This window comes from Suricata suricatta, chromosome 3, assembly GCF_006229205.1.
Source record: "Suricata suricatta isolate VVHF042 chromosome 3, meerkat_22Aug2017_6uvM2_HiC, whole genome shotgun sequence".
Taxonomy (NCBI): Eukaryota; Metazoa; Chordata; class Mammalia; order Carnivora; family Herpestidae; genus Suricata; species Suricata suricatta.
Window position 1 is genome coordinate 96392284 of NC_043702.1, and position 18495 is coordinate 96410778.

General features: G+C 36.5%; 1 pseudogene; it reads left to right on the top strand.

Moving 5' to 3' along the window:
- The first annotated feature begins 5964 nt into the window (after nt 1–5964).
- Nucleotides 5965–6489, top strand: LOC115286538 (annotated as a pseudogene).
- Nucleotides 6490–18495: the final 12006 nt, after the last annotated feature.

Consider the following 18495-nt stretch of genomic DNA (forward strand, 5'->3'; position numbering starts at 1 on the left):
ACACACACAACAAAGCCCCCAAATTCCATGTTACCAGGATTGAAAAACCCTGACATAGCATAATAATTTTGATATTTATCCACACCATGACTTACATCCATTGTTCAGTCTTTCTTATTGCAAAATAGCTTTCCATTGGTGGATATATAACATTTTATTTATTCATTAATATTAAATGGATATTTGAATTGCTTCTGTGCTTGGAATCTCTTGACTATTGCTACCATAGACATTTGTGTACAAGTGTTTTTATAGACACATATTTTAATTTCTCAAACCTAGGACCAGAATTCTGGATCTTATAATAATTATTTTTGTGTTATTAGCCATTGATACATCCTTGAATATATATCTATTCTTTTTTTAAATTTTTAAAAACATTTTATTAATTTTTGAGAGACAGAAAGAGACAGTGTGATCAGGGGAGGGGCAGAGAGAGAGAGAGGGAGACACAGAATCTGAAGCAGGCTGCAGGCTCTGAGCTAGCTGTCAGCACAGAGCCCGATGCAGGGCTCGAACCCGTGCAGGGCTCAAACCCACAAACCGTGAGATCATGACCTGAGCCAAAGTCGGATGCTTAACCGACTGAGCCACCCAGGCACCCCGAATATATATCTATTAAAATCTTGTGCTGATTTTTAAGTTGTTTTTTTGTCTCATAATTATTGGGTTTTGGATTTTTTTAAATATATTTTAGATATAAATTTTTCATCATATATATGATTTATAAATATTTTCTTCCAGTCCACGACTTACATTTTTATTTTCCTAATGATAGTTTTTGAAGCACAAACACACACCTCAAGAGTAATAAATATATTAATATGACTGAAAAAATTATCAGAAAAATATGTAAGAGTTCACCTAGAATATTTCACTTAGCATTTTTTAAATCCTAAATCTGGAAAGATCCCTTTCTATTTTAATGAGATCTTCAGATAAGGCATTTACAATGGAGTTTATTTTTTTCCTCTGTTTAGGGATCTCGATGGAAAATGAACTTAAAATCTTTTTTGTTTGGTCTGTTTTTCTTTTGAAGTTATAGCCAGATGTCTAAGAGAACTTTTCATTCATAATTGAAGCCAATCTGCTTATGTTCTATCTTCTAGAGATAAAAATAACATGGTTCATATCCTCTACAAAAGGAACCTGTCTTGAAAATAAGCTTTTCTATCATTTGATTTCTTTCTTCTCCAAGGAAAACACGACACATCCTATGCTTGCCCTGGTGTTTATCTTTTTCAGCTCTGAACAGTTTGAAGATCAGTAAAACACTCAATTTCTCCACATATCTTTAAAAATGAATAGATACTCTTTATAAAGAACAGCCACATTTGCATTTTAATGGACATCATTAAACTTTCAACAATACAAAAATACAATAAATATATGCATGTATATGATGTTGAATTTATTTTTATTTTATATATGAACCTCCATGTAAGTTTGGTCCTGTTGCTATTCATATATGCATGGTGGGCCATTTGTTAGCATGCTGAAAAAGTATAATTTATTCTTGCATTATAAAAGTTACCTTAAATAAATAAACTTCTGTAATATTTACATAAACTCTGTCTTCAACATATAGTAATAAGCAATACTCATTGTACATTCAGGAAAATGCCTTTGCTTTTTCTAAAAAACAAAAAACAAAAAGCCCCAAGTTATTAACTAATAAGAATACATGATTAAGAATAATGTGTCTTCAAAAAAATCATGTTTGAAAAAATATTTTAAAAATTAAAAAATGAATATATTTCAATAGACAACACACTAATTGGTTATGTGGTTGCCATAAATTTGGGACCATTTTCCTATGTGTGGGCCCCATGGTAGATATTAATATGAGAAAAAATGTTGAAGAAAAGAAACAGTATTTAATGAACAATCAATTAATGGTCCTATAATATTGAGAACCAAATATGTACTAAGTGCCAGTGTTAAACATAAATAAAACAGAAGTGAATAAGATAAGCAGTTATGAGATTTAATATCTATTGGAGAAAAATTCCTTTACTCAAAAATTATTCTGTACATATTTTATATAATCCTTATAAGAACTTTATGAGATTTGTTTAATTATCCTCATTTTTAAAATAAGCAAACTAATCCTTAGAAGAATACAGTTTTTTACTCAAATACATGGGAAGAAGAATCATGTTCTAATCCATTTTTTCTAACTAAAACATGAATTTATTTCCAATACATCTTATACACAATCAATATGTTTAAAAGTAAAACTCATGAGAAGTTTTCATGTTTAAAGAAATAGCCAAATATCAGTCACAATTAGAGTATGGTTTCTCTAATTTTTCTTACCAAACTGTATCCCAAAGAAAAATTTGCATTATAAGCACAGATGCCCATATACCAAAGAAAAAGTGTCTTCTTTTCTCAAGCAGATATCAACACGTAAGTTGGGATACTCCAAATCATCTGATGAGCTAGATTACATGAGGTATATTATCCTTCATTTTCCTATGAAGCTCCCTTGATCTTAAAAATTGAGACTTCTATAATAGTAACTTGGTTTTTCCCCTCTATTTTATTTTGGGTTTTTTTTTTTTAGTAACCCAAAATAAATATCTTCAGAACCAGCGATTTCTAAATCATTTCTATGCAAGACTGCCTGCCCTATGGCCAAGAGGTAGAGGTCTAGACCCATTATTTGATTTTTATAACTATAAAAATATTTTGAGCTTTAAATATTCCAGGGGGAAAAAAAAGGAAAGTAAGCACATTAGGGAAAGGAAGATTTTAGAACTAAGACATTCTAAAACCCATAAAAACAATAGGTGAATACATATGAACACTCTTCTGTGTCAATAAAGTGATTATAAGACAGTAAGTGTATAAAAGAAAAAGAAGAATAATTACAACTAGGGTGAAGAATTAATTCAAAAAACACTAAGCAATCATGTCAAAGAGAAAACACAGGCTAACCTTCTAACAAAATGCAAAGATTTACCTATGTCCAATTAAGTTAGAAATAATCCATGTATCATGTTCCTTAGAAGGTACTATCTTCCCAGATGTATTACTATTGGCAGCCTAACATTACAGGGGTACTTTGGCCCACCAGCAAGTCTCCTATGCAAAGTTATAGCCTCTGTTTTGGTTTCTGTTAGAATTATTTGCTGAGACCTTTAGAATATTATTCCTGAGATATTTGGAGATTAGTGGATTCTGCATCTTGAGGAAAATCAGAATAGGTCTGGAATTTCCTTTTCCTACCATAAAACAACAATATGTATGGCACTGTTCAGAGAAAAAGCAAAGAACCCAGCTTTTCCTTATTGGGTCTAACTAAAACATGTATATTTGAAATGCTTTAGAAAAAACAAATAAAACCTTGGTTAGTCTTGCTACATATTAATGATTGTGAAACTTAAGTGACTTAAAATATACTTATTTGTCATTCATATTACATGTGTGCTGCTACAGCTCTGTTCAGCATTGCTGTATATGTATGTAGACTTCTTTAAGGACCCAGGCTGAAGGCGTAGTTCCAATGTGATTCCTATGCATTCTCAGAGCAGAGGAGAGGAATAAGAAAGATCAGACTACCCCAAACATCTCATTCTCCTACTCAGATATGATCTATGTTAAGTCCATTCATATCTTATTAGGCAAAGCAAGTTGCATGGCTGAGGCAAAGAAGGATATCTCTGTTATGGAAGGAGAGAAAATATTTGCAAACAATAATGCATTCTATCATACTACCCTGCACCCCAAACATTCATAAAATATATAACAAGTGTACAGAGCAGAAAATACTAAAAATGTAGTTTAATGTTTAAAACTAAGCACTAATAAGTATAAGAATTTGGTTTTTTTCTAAGTTTATTTCTTTATTTTGAGAAAGAGAGAAGGGCAGAGAGAGAGGGAGAGAGAGAATCCCAAACAGTGCTCTGCACTGTTAGTGGAAAGCCCAATGATGGGTTCGATCTTGAGAAGTTTTGAGATAATGATCTGAGCCTGAATCAAGAACTGGAGGTTTAACCGACTAAGGTACCTAGGCACCCCAGCATTTGTTTCTATAAATACATGACAATTCACGAACTACAGATAAATGTTTTGTTTTGTTTTGTTTTTAAGTGTGGAGATGAGTGTAGAAGTAACAATTAATGTCAGTGGTTACTCATAATAAACAAAAAAAGGGATTCAACATCTATTCACCACAGCTGGATGTATTCTATGATGAAGCAGAAAAAAGTTTCAGCCATATAGTTCTGATGACAAATTGGCTAGGATCCTAAGAGAGGAGTTAGTTGAGCTAGTTAGATTATTCATCCCTCAGAATTTAAAACTTCTACACAACACTGTTAATTATAATAGATACTATTAAAGTTTAAATATTCTATCAAATAACTTACCAAGTCAGACCAGTGTATCAAAAGTCAGGACAATGGGTATATAACACTGTCTGAATACATCTAAAGAGCAATCCTTTTGTGGAACATTAAAAACAAAAGAATGACAAGAGAAAAATAAATGGAAAAGGAGTGGATGTAAAAAGTCATGGTGAAGACTCCACTTTGGGGAAGATAGAGTAGTCATACCTTTCCTGTTTCTCCTGCAAAGTACAAGTGATCTCGTTAGACATTACATATAGAATCTGCATAAGAAGACCCTGAAAGGGTAAGAAGAAAGGACATAAACCAGGGATGTTGGCAACCAAGGAATGACATCATGGTGCATTCTCAGAGCATTCCTTTATTTTTCATATACCAGATTTTGACCGGAAGAAGCCAGCAACCTGGAAATGATAAAAGATGTATATGTTTAAAAACAACAAACAAGTAAAAAAGACCCAACAAAAGCCTCTTCTCTTTAGCCAAAGAACTAGGAAAGGATCAGCCTAGCAAGACGAAAAAATTTTAGAATATAACTGCTCTACTCCAGTCAAACATAACTGCAAACTCCAGAAAAACAAACAAACAAATAAACAAACAAACCATGGCTACATCCCACCCATGTCAACAAAGGCTGAGTGGAGACCCTAGACCTTCTTCTACTCCTGCCATGTGCCTCTACTGCCTCAACCCTGGGAACGATCAGAGACCAAATAGAGACTTGCATCTCTGACAGGGAGTAACAAGATTTTCCTTGCATGGCTGTGTCTGGAGACCACCTGGAGAGCACAGACTTCCACTTCTACTTGGCAGTAATGAGGTGTTCCTCCATCACTCCACCGTGTGCTCTCAGAGGATGTCTGAGAGTCGTGATTTATGCTACAGTTCAGCAGTATCATAGCAACTCCTCTACCTGTGTTGTCAGTGGAGAAGATACGGAGAGCAATAATAAGGCACTTCTTTCCTTCATAGTCAAGGAGGGACCATGGAGGTCACATGAAGAGCTGGAACTCTCAGACCCTGCCTAGCAGTAATGAGGAGTTCTCTTCCTTTAGACATCAATAAAAGCCAAGTGGAGAGCCAGGAATTTTAATTACACACCTAGTAGTAATGAGGTGACAACACCCCTTCTTCTGCCAGAGTGGTGTCATAAGAAGTCAGCTAGAAAAGAAAGTTTAACTAAGATTCAGACACTCATCAAATAATAAGAAAAATTATGAAAATCACTGTTTATTCCAAGAACCAGGATGTTATCAAATTGAATTTAAAAAAGACAATTGTCAATAGATGACAATGCTGACATGACAGGGAGGTTGGAATTTTTAGACATATTTTAAAGCTACTTCATAAAAATACTTCAGTGGTAATTTCAGATATGATTGAAACATGAGAAAAGAAGGCAAGAAAAGAGAGAGAGAGAAAGAAAGAAAGAAGTTAGTTTCAATGATGATATGGATAATAAAAAGAAGAACCAATCGGAAATTTTATAGAAATACAAAGACAGAATTTAAAATTTCACTGGGTGGACTCAGCAGCTTAATTTAAGAGACCAAGATAAGATGCTCCTGCATGGTAAAAAATGGAATGCTTGCTTCTTTTCGGCCTGAACCGCCATCTTCCAGTTAATTCGCCAAGATGACCAACACAAAGGGAAAGAGGAGAGGTACTCGCTACATGTTCTCTAGGCCTTTTAGGAAACATGGGGTCGTTCCTTTGGCAACGTACATGCAAATCTACAAGAAAGGTGATATTGTGGACATCAAGGGAATGGGCACTGTTCAGAAAGGGATGCCCCACAAGTGTTACCACGGCAAGACCGGCACGCTGTGGGCATTGTTATAAACAAGCAAGTCAAGGGAAAGATTCTTGCTAAGAGAATTAATGTCCGTATTGAGCATATTAAGCACTCAAAGAGCCGAGATAGCTTCCTGAAGCGTGTGAAGGAAAATGATCAGAAGAAGAAGGAAGCCAAGGAGAAGGGTACTTGGGTCCAACTGAAGCGCCAGCCTGCCCCACCCAGGGAAGCACACTTTGTGAGAACCAATGGAAAGGAGCCTGAGCTGCTGGAGCCCATTTCCTATGAATTCATGGCATGATAAATGTAAAAAGAAATAAAAGACCTCAAGACTGTAAATGTTTTCATGTTTAATTGAGTAGCAATGTGGTGTCCTCTCCCCCAAAGAAATATTTAAAGCAAACTTTAATTGTGTCTAAATTCATTAGATGATTTCTTTATTCCAGTTTCGTGGGTTTGGAGGCTCCAGGGTGACTCAGTTGGTTGGGTGTCTGACTTTGGCTCAGGCCATGATCTTGCAGTCCCTGGGTGAGAGTCCTGCATCGGGCTCTGTGCTGACAGCTCAGCCTAGAGCCTGCTTCAGGTTCCATGTCTCCCTTGCTCTCTGCCCCTCTCCCACTTGCATTCTGTCTCTCAAAAATAAATATTAAAAATTATATGGTGGGGTTTTTTTCTTGCTGAAAGATGTGAAGTGGTTTATCGTACAACAGAATAGGCTCAGTTGATTAGGAACTGCCAGGTAGTACTTCTAAAATATTTAATAGGTTGAAAATACTCCCTCCGAATTGCTAAGGAAAAGGAATTTTAAAAATAGGTAAAAGGTTATCTGTTGTGATTGCATTTAAGCTCAGTTGAGTATTCCTAATTGTATTGAGTCTTAAATAGCTGGGGTTTTTTCTTTACATTTATTTTTGAAGAGGGAGACAGTGTGAGTGGGGGAGAAGGAGACACAGAATGTGAAGTGGGTTCCAGGCTCTGAGCGGTCGGCACAGAGCCTGACATGGGGCTCGAACTCATAAACTGGGAGACCATAACCTGAGCGGAAGTCGGACGCTTAACCAACTGAGACACCCAGGCACCCCTTAAATACCTATGTTTTTAAGATAAAGAACATCCCTTCAAATCCTATTATTGAAAAACAGATTGTTTAAGACACTGTGATTCCTACTAAATTGTTTTCCGTCATTTCCTGTTAGTGTTTTTTGCATGGTGTTAGGAAAAACTGAAAATGCTCTATTGCCACAGGCCCTTTGCATTTGCCTTTGCCTAAAAATCCCTACACTTTTCTAAAGTTGGTGAATTTATGATTGTCTTTTGTTCACTTTTCATATAAGTGAAACTTCTCTGATAAAAGCATTGTAAGGAGAGGAATGAAATTGTTTGGAATCAGAGGAGAAAATCTGGTTTGGGATGATAGAATTAAATCCCTTGATGTCTGTTAAAAAAAAATGGAACGCTTTCCCCTTAATATTAGAAATAAAGTAAGGTTGTCCTCTCACACTGCTATTCAACATGGGGCTGCAGGGTTTAGTAGGTGCATTCAGACAAGAAAAGGCACTAAAAATCATTCATATTGAAAAGAAAGAAATAAAATTGTTTCTACCTAGAGGTGACATTATGGTCTATTTAGAAAACTCAAGAAATCCATACGTAAACTCTTAGAACTAATAAGTGAGTTGAGCAAGGTCAAATATTGCAATATTAACATAAAAAATCAGTTGCATTTCTACATACTAACAATTACCCATTGGTATTAAAAAGGCATTTACAGTTGCTCAAAGAAGGGAAACACTTAGATGTAACTCAAATAAAAATGAAGATTATGATGAAAGTTACCAAACATTGATGAAAGAAGTTGAAGAAGATGCAGATAAGATCAAAGAAGATATACCATGTTTGTGAATTGAACAATTAAGATGTCTTTCTCCCCTAATAAATATATAATTTAATGCAATCTATTAAAATACCAATAAAAATTTTGTTGATGTAGAATATATATGGAAAGACAAAAAAATTAGAATTACTAAAAGTTTTGAAAATGAAGAATGAGGTTGGAGAAAGTCTACCTGGTTTTAAAATTTATTTTGGAACTTGACAGATGGATAGACACATACATGGATCAATGGAAAAGAACCAAGAACCCAGAAGTAGAACCACATAATATACCCACCAAATTTTTGACCAGTTACAAAAGTAATTCAATGGCAAAAGGTAGTCCTTTAAAAACAAATGACCCTATGACAGGCAGCTGATCATCTATAGGCAGAAAAAATAAATTTCAACCTAAGTTTCACACCTTATTAAGAAGTTATCTCTGGGGCACCTGGGTGGCTCAGTTGGTAAAACATCTGACTCTGGATTTGGCTCACGTCATGATTTCACAGTTCATGAAATTGAACCAGCCCCTGAGTGGCACTCTGTATTGATAGTGTGGAGCCTGCTCGTGATTCGCTCTCCCTCTCTCTCTGTCCCTTCCTGACTCTCTTTCTCTCTCTCTCTAAAAACAATAAATAAACTTAAAAAAAGAAGTTAGCTCAATATGGATCTCAGATTTAAATGTAAGACATAAAATTACACCCTTTTAGAACAAAAGAACATCAGATCTCAAGCTAAGCAAATAAGTTTTAGACCTATTACCGAAAACATAATTCATAAAATGAAAAACTAATAATTTGGAGTTTCTCACAAGTAAAAATGTTGGTTTGGCAAAACCCCATTAAGAGGATGAAAAGACAAGTTACATACTGAGAGAGAGAGAGAAATTCACAAATCACGTATCCAACAAAGCACTAGAACCTGGAATATATGAAGGACTCTCAAAAATTTAACTATAAAAACAACCAAACAATTCACTTAGAAAATTGGCAGAGGACATGCAAAAGCATTTCATCAAAGAGAATTGGTGGAGAGTAAACGTATGAAATATGCTCAGTCATTAGCCGTGTGGGCGATCAAAATTAAAGCATGATGAGATACCACTATAAACCTATCAAAATGACTAAAAACATTTAAGAAGTTGACAACACAAAGTATTTGTGAGGCTACAGAGAAAGTCTGTCACTCATAAACTTCTGGTGGGCCCACAAAATGGTACAGCACCTCTGGAAAACAGTTTTGCAGTTTTTAAAAAGTCTTAACGTGAACTGGTGCTCGCTTTGGCAGTGCATCTACTAAAAATCTTCCCATGAACTACCGTGCAACCTAACAATTTCACTCCAGAACACATGTTCCAGAGAAATAGAGGCTTTCTTTCACACAAAAGCCTGTGTGCAAATATTTATAGCAGCTGTATTCATTAGAGCAGAAAACAGGAAACCTGGATATTTTGTGACAAAGAATTAAACAAATGGTTAACGCCATACTATGTATTTCTAATCAGCAATGAAAAGGATTGAACTATTAAGTTATTAAATTAAATAATTTGAATGCATTTCAAGGACATCATTATGAGTGAAAAGCCATTCATCATATACAATATGATTCTATTTATATAAGATATTTGAATTGATGACATTATAAGAATGCAAAATAGATTAGTTTTTGTCAAGGTTTCAGTAAAATGTGCTGGCAGGACAGAATTGGCAGTGGTTCCAAAAGGGCAACAGGAGAGATTCTTGTGTTCCAGGAATGTTTTCCATCTGTCAATATCTTGTAGTTTTGTCCTATAGTTTTTTAGTGATTGTTTCCTTGGGATAAACTGGTAATGGACACATGGTATTTCTCTGGATCACTTTTTATAACTGCCAGTTAATATGCAGTTATCTCAAATATAAAATATAACTAAAAGAAAGAGAAATGGTGAAGTAACAAATATAGGTCAACTAGAAAAGGAGCCACGTGGCTTAAAATCAAGAAACATTTCTATGAGTTATGCCCAGAGAATCAGAAAGTTGGTAGCTTGGATCCTATAACTTAAGCTAGTCAAGAAGGTATCAAAAGAAGTTTAGAAAGGCAACTCATATAAGATACTTTTTTAAAAAGTAACAATAAGGGAAAAAAAAAGCATGAAAAAAGATACAAGACTTATCATCTAGACATTTTTATAATTTATGTCTGTTTAATACAATTCTGTTAAATAAAATGCTACTAATGTGTCTTTGATGTCCTTTTAAGAGAAAAGTATATTTGAATGTGTTTATAATTAAATACTTTGGTAAATTTGATCTAAAGGATTTAAAAGCAATGCTTAAGGATTTAGAGATACTTGTTTTATTAAATTCACAAGTCTCGAATTGTCTCCTAATGTTTAGATGAATATCACTTAAGAGGTTTTGTCATTAATAAATTGAACATTGAACAATCATGTTTGATGGTAGTTGGCATCTTTACCTACACTCTGAAGCTCCTTACCCATTACACTATGCCACTAATACTAAGAACTTTTTATTTATTTATTTATTTATTTATTTATTTTATCTTTTTAAAATTAATTTATTTTTGAGAGACAGATCATGAACAGGGAAGGGGCAGAGAGAGAGGGACACACAGAATCGGAAGCAGGCTCCAAGCTCTGAGCTGTCAGCACAGAGATCGAAGTGGGACTTCATGACCTGAGCCGAAGTTGGACACTCAACCTACTGAGCCATCCAGGCTGAGAACTTTTAAATTTAATAGAGAGATCTAAAGAATTCAGGACCTCAGCTCTTGTACCATTTATCTTTGTCTCTGGTTTCTTGGCCTGTTTCCTTTTTGTTTTCTAGTTTCTTTTTATCGTGGGTAGATATTTACATGGAGTGTTGGAGATAATGGAAGAGATTGAATTGTCAAATCTAAAAAATGTAAGCAGGGGCGCCTACGGGGTTCAGTTAGTTAAGCACTCAACTCTTGATCTCAGTTTAGGTCTTGATCTCAGGGTTGTGAGTTCAAGCCCTGAGATGGACTGTGCTCTGGACATGAAGCCTACTTAAAAAAAAAAAAAAAAAAAAAAAAAAAAGGAAAGAAAAGAAGAAATTCAAATAACTAGTAATCCTGAGACACAGACAGTGTAGAGGTCCCAGCGCTTTTCTTGTTGTGTTGGATACCGTCAGCCAGATTCACACATGAACTCTTTAAGTAAACGACGTCTCTAAATAATGTTCCTAGCTACATATCTTTTTATACAGAAGAGAGTCATTTTCATCATGAAACATTTCATTGGATGCCCAGTTCCTAGTTTGTGTGTCACTTTCCAAAGAGCCATGATCCAGAAATAAATGAATCCTAAGACATGAGCAACCCTAGACAGCCAGAACTATCATGACAAAAGTGTCCCGTGATAGGACTCACCTATTAGAAATATTGGTTTCTCTGCCAGTTCATCTGCCATCATTGGGTTTATAATGAGATTTAGCTAGGTCACCCTCTAGCTTTCCTGGGGACGTCCTTTTTGAAAGGAGAGGATGTTTTGCACATCTGCTGCTTGATTATTTGTGCTCCAGGGCTTAACATAATACAACCCACACTCTAAGTGCTTCACAAATTGACTCTTCTTGTTCTTCTGGACCTGTCTGCTCCAGCTCTGTCATGGTTATTTAGTTCTTAATGTCACAAGGCAATACCAGTTAAAGTTTAGCTTCAGGTGACCTCAGATTTTGTCCTACCAGCAGAATGACGCTTCCTTGGGATCTTCATCTCCTCCACTGTAAAACAAGAGGATAATAACAGGTGGTTTCTAAAGAGACATTGATTTATTTTATTCATTTGATACATGTTTTTATTTTAATTTCATGCCAAGCAAATCCTGCCACTTCAGGTCACTTTCCAATGGTTACCTCCCACTCAAGTCATGAGCCGACTGCTCAAATTTCCAAGCAACAAATTTAAAAAGCATCCATCCTAGCTGTATCTCATTTCATTCCAGTGATTTATTGGATAGTCTACCTTGATTCTTTAGATTTCAGAAACTGATAAATTGATCAGGTGGCTACCCAGCCCTCCCCCACTTCCATTATATGTTATGAGTTTGTTAGAGACAGGCAGTTTATTTCCTTCCTATTTGGCACATTCATGAAGCGGCATAAGTAACAGGAGGAATAACTCTTAGAGAATCCAGATATCACATATTTGGTAGCTGATGATGGTATATCACAGGATTTGGTCTGTTTAGCAGTAGTCTCATCTACATAGTCCTAAAATCACTATGTCAGAGGGAAAAATGAGGCAGTAATTGTGCTACTCCCAGAATTTCCTACATTGTCAGGTTGCAAAAAAAGTGTTGTAATTGTATGTGGTTGCTGATATCTTCCATAAGTGTATATCATGGTGTTCTGTTGATTAACGATACCATTCATTAATCTTAATGTTTATAACTATTTTCATATACAGTTAATGGTGATGGCCAGTTAAGACATACCTTAAAATGTAGCAGGATGTGATTCTCCATATGACATCTCTAATTACAGCCAGAGTCGGTTGATTACATCCCTCCTAGACATATTTAGAAAGCCTCAAATCTAAAAACACATTTTGTTTGGACAACTGATAAATAACAGTGACAGACAGAGCAGGCAGCTGGGCAGCAATTGGAAAAGCAAAGAGCTGAGAGGTGCATAAAATCCACCAGAGAAAGTGTTATGTGTCTTAGCTGTCTTAAACTTTTACCTGTTTCACCTGAAGCTTGTGTTTCACTCTCAGACTTCCCCATCTCTGCTTTTTGCTTGATCCAGAAATCTTGGACTTTTCCTTCTCTCACACCCCAGGTCCATCCCAAAGGGGTTGTCAGAGAAAACCAGAGGCAGACAGAGGTTAAAGTGATGAAGGAAAATTTTATTCAGGACAATTGCAATAAAGGAAAAGACACCCCAGTATAGAACTGAGCTCTGTTTCTTTCTTTTATTTTTTATGTTTAATATTTTTGAGAATAAGAGCAGAGGGGGTTAGAGAGAGAGAGAAAGAGAGAGAGGGGGAATCCAAAACAGGATCAGAGCTGTCAGCGCTGAGCCACATGTGGGTCTCAAGCTCATAAACCTTGAGATCATGGGCTAAGCTGAAGTCAGACACTTAGCCAACTGAACCGCCCAGGTGCCCAGTGGGCTGTTTCAAATACAAGAGGGACAAGAGGGGATTTATGGCCAACAAGCATGGGAATCAGTGGATGCAAAATTTACCAAGAAAAGACATGAAATCTAGGGAGAATTCTGGCTGAGTCAACCTAAGAGGATTTCTGCTGATCAGTTTGACCAGATACCAAGGGTGGAGAGTGAGGAATATCATCAAATATCAAGGGTGATTGGGCAGGGTTCATGGTACAACTGGGTTTTTTAAGGAGATGACAGATGGGCCTAGGAAGATGCAGGGGCCTAGAGTTTGGTCAGGAATCTTCGTGAGGGAACCTTACTGGCTTTACCATCAAACCCATCTAACAAATCCTTCTCTCTGTCTCTACTGCCTCCACCTTGTCTGAGCTATTTGCCACTAACTCACCTGAATGACATCAGGAGCCTTCTAATGGCAATTCCTGCTTCTTCTCTCTCTCTCTCTGCTTCACTGAATTCAGATTTTTACAATGTAAGTTAGATCCTTTTAAAATGTAGAATATCACTCCTGTCAACTCTTCCCTTTATACTTTGAGTCAGAACCCACCCCAGTTGCCAAGGAGCTGTTACATGACCCACACTTTGGCACATCCAGCTGCTCTCCCCCTGGCTCTCTCCACTCCAAGAACACCAGCCACCTTGCTCCTTTGTAAGGACAGTAATCCTTTCCCATCCCTGGGCATCTCCTCTTCTAATTTCTGATTAATCTCATCTGTATCACAAGCCCCACCTCGAATTCCCTTTTCAACAGTCTAATGGGCTACAGATCCTGCCCATTGTCAATCCCATTAATGTTGCTCTACTTTTTCTTTTTCTCTACTATATCCACTTACTGTGTTATATGAGTTATTCATGTTTATATTTATTAATCATTATCTATCTCCTCCCAGATGTAAGCTCCACAGGATGGGAATCTGTTCTTTTGATGTATCCTAAACTTTCAAATCATATGTCTCGGCTCACTAAACATGTTTGTAATGAATGAATGAACACAACTTATTTATTTGCTTCCAAACAATCACACTAAACCAAAGCATTAATGTCAGATCTCACTCCATGCTAGATGCAAGGGACACAAGGAGTGATAATAGGTGCTGCCTGACCTAAAGGGAGTCACAGTCTAGTGGGAAAGCCAGACCATGAATTAATGACTATAATACCAGGCTGAATGGGTGTGGGTGTATATATTAGGAACTGATGGTTCATGGTAGAGACCCATATTCATCTTCCTTTTTATTCCCAGACAGTATTTTTGTGGGGTCCTTTTATCACACACTGCTATTTTTACTCCTTTGGCTCCATTTTATGATTCACATGTGGTTAGATAGAATGGAGTCTTAGGATTTCCATACTATCACGGCCCACCCAATGCAGAATAGTAAGACAATATCTTTGGTTCCAAACACCTGGGGAGCTGGAAAAGTTCCTCATGGTAACAGGTAAGTAGTCTAAGTTATATGGGGCCCAGAGGGGAGAGGAAGAACATGAGATCGTGAGATGACAGGCCTGGGATGAGTGTCCCTGTAAGTGAGGCGGTGGTGTTTGCTTCCTCTTTCTCCTCCGCTGTCCCCGGTGTATTATTTGGGGAAGTGGCTTGTTATGGAGACGATAAAACTGGGAAAGACGTAACATACGTAAAGCTGTCTAAAAGTGTATTATCTGAGCCGGGCTTCAGTTATTGGCGGACATGTTTTAATGATGCCAAGGAGCATAGTAAAGCAAATAATGTGCTTTTAAATATTGGAAGCCAACCAGCCTTTGCTTCCCTCTCTTCCTCCTTCTCCTCCTCCTCCTTTCTAAAAGGTACAAGAATGTTTATTGAAACATATACATGATGGCAAAAACAAAGCAAATTACAGCAAAGCCCTACAAAACTGGAAACAAAATTAAGGCCTAGTGATCAACAATGGCTGCATCTACTTCAGTGTGCCGCCATTACTGAATACAAGACAAATAAGCAAATATATCATAACAAATTAAACCAAGAAGCAGAGGTGTAAATTCAATGATCTTTCATTAATCCAGGCATTACCGAGACTGGAAATATGTACAATATCACTCTCTTTTTTAAGTTTATTTATTTTGAGAGAGAATGTGTGCATGTATGTACACATATGCGAGCAGAGGAGGGGCAGAGAGAGATGGAGAGAATCGCAAGCAGACTCTGCACTGTTAGCGCAGACCCTAATAAGGAGCTTGGTTTCATGAATGGTAAATTCCTGACCTGAACCAAAGTCAAAAGTCAGACACTTAACTGATTGAGCTACCCAGGCACTCCTGTACAATGTCACGCTTCACATTGGTTTTTGTTTTTGAAACTATAGATATTTTTATTAAACATATCAGTTGTGTTAACATGTATGGGTTTATTGTTATTTTAAGTGAATTAATGCATAAGTATTTTGACAAAAATTTTCATGGGATAAGGATTATAAAGAAACTACAAATTTCAATAGAAGAAAAGGCAGCAACCCAACAGAAAAATTGGCTAATGAACTGAGAAGTTTTCACAAAAAGAATATCCAAATGACCTATTATTACATTTAAAAAGTCCTTAATTTTATTATTTAAAAAATATATAATAATAGTAATAGTATGGCACCAATGTTAATTTCTTGGTTTTGAGTATTGTCTTTTTTTTATATTTTATTTATTTTTGACAGAGAGAGAGAGAGAGAGAGAGCGAGCATGAGCAGGGGAGGGTCAGAGAGAGAGGGAGACACAGAATCTGAAGACAGGCTCCAGGCTCTGAGCTGACTGGTAGCACAGAGCCTGACACAGGTCATGAACCCATGAACCCGTGAGACCATGACCTGAGCCGAAGTTGGATGCTTAACTGACTGAGTCACCGAGGCACCCCTTGAATATTATCTTAAGGTTATATAAGATGCTAGCATTAGGAGAAGTTAGATAAAGTGTATGCAGAAATTCATTATACATATTTTTTGTTTTATGGAGACATGATTGGAAAACAAAATTCTATATATTTAAAGTGCATGAATTGATGTTTCGATATATGTATACATTGTGAAATGATCCCAATGATCAAGCTAATTAAACATGTCCATCACTTCACATCATTGTCTTTCTGTGTGTGTGTGGTGAGAATACTTAATATCTTCTCTTTTTGCAAATATATTAAGGAAACAATACACGATTATTAATTTTAGTCACTATACTGTACATTAGATCTCCAAATGTATTTATCTTCTGTAACTACAATTTTGGCCAACATGAAACCCATTGAGGACATCATTTGACCAACATCTCCCCATATACTCCATCGCTAACCCCTGGAAGCCACCATTCTACTCTTTGCTTCTCTGCATTTGTCTGTTTCAGATCCCACATACACAAGGTCACGCAGTACTTGCTTTCTGTGTCTGGTTTATTTCACTTAGTATAATGTCCTCCAGGTTCACCTCTACTGCCAAAAATGTCAGGATTTCCTTCTTTGTTAGGGATGAATAGTATTCCCTTTTGAATATATACTACAACTTTCTTATCCATTCACTCATTGACAGACATTTGGGTGGTTTTCAACACTCAGTTATTGTGAGCAATGCTGTAAAGAATACAGAAATGAAGAGATCTCTTTGAGACCCTTATTTCATTTCCTGTTTATAAATACTCCATACCATCCAGACCATTCAGAGATCCTGCTTCTGGATTGTGTGGTAGTTCTATTTTCAACTTTTGGAGGAATCTCCAAATGGTTTTCCATAATGGCTGTACCAATTTACATTCTCACTAACAGTGCACAAGAGTTCCATTTTCTCCACGTCCTCTCCAACACTTGTTATTTTTTGTCTTTTTGGTAGTAGTCATTCTAACAAGTGTCAGCTAATATCTCATCAGTTTGATTTGCACTTTTCTTATGATCAGTGATGTTAAACACTTTTCCACCTATCTGCTGGTCTTTGTCTTCTTTTACGAATTATCTATTCAGGTCTTTTGCTCATTTTTAAAATAGATTAATTTGGTTTCTTGTTTTTCTATTGTGTTGTTTGTTCTTATATTTTTTTGGATAGTAACCCCTTATTATATATATACTTTGCTAACATTTTCTTCTACGCTGTAAGTGGCCTTTTCATTCTGCTGATTGTTTTTTTCTTCTCTCTGCAGAAACTTTTGCAGTGTGATGCAGTCTCATTTGCCTATTTTTGCTTTTATGTTTGTGTTTTCAATGTCATGTCCTAAAGCATCATTGCCTAAGCCAATGTCAAGAAGCATTTTCCCTCTGTTTTTTTTTTTTTTTCCTAGCAGTTTTACTCTTTCAGGTCTTACAGTTGTCTGTAATCTACTTTGAGTTGTTTTTGTAAATGTGTGAGATAAGGGTCTAATTTCATTCTTGTGCATGTGAATATCCAGTTTCCCCAACACTAGCCCCACCTTCTTCAGTTTTCTTTGCTGATGCTATGGATCCCACAGGTCCTGAGAGACAGCTGAAGCTACACGGAAGAGACACAGGTGTGCACAGAGGACAAATCGTTTTGGAACCTCAGACAGAAATGGATAGCTTAACTGGAGAAAGGCATTTATGGAAGACTTCCTGCAGGAAGAATAACAAATAATGTTGATGAGTCAAGAGAGGAAAAAGAGAGCCATTGTAGGAAAGGGGGCAGCATGAACAAAGGAATACCAGGCAAGAAATGACACGTAGGATGTGGTGGAACCATCTAGGTGTTCAGTGTTGCTGGGGCTCTAAATCAAGCAGGAAGCACAGTATGTAAGATTCTAGAGATTATGGGTCATCCCATTTTCTTTGCCTTCCTTCCTTTCTGCAATCTGCTCTCCTGTGTACAGTTGCTCTGGGTGATTTCATCTATACTTGTGGATTCAACACCTATGTCACTCATATTCCTGGATTTCTAGCATCAACTCAAGCTTTTTGTCTTCTATGCTCAGTGATGTGAGCATCTTTTTTCTCAAGCAGCTACTTGAACATGGGCTGTTTCTGTTATGAGTCAGTGTCAGAGGCCCCTATTTTCAGTCGCATGGATGTGTGTGTGTGTTTGTGTGTGTATGTGTGTGTGTGTTTGTGTGTGTATGTGTGTGTGTGTGTGTGTGTGTGTGTGTGTGTGTGTGTGACAAAGGCATGGGCCCTGAAAGATAATTTTGAGCCAGAGCTGAAAATGGCTTCCATTTCTTCTGTTCAATTCACTGATGAAACATGTCACATAGTGTCACCAGCATACAAAAAGCTTTGGGAATTGTGACCTTCTTGTGCATCCAGAAGAAAATACAATTACCTATTAAAGACATTGTTTCTATCACATTACCTATAAGTCCTTGAAATTTAATAACAGGAATTTTGAACAGTACTTACTGC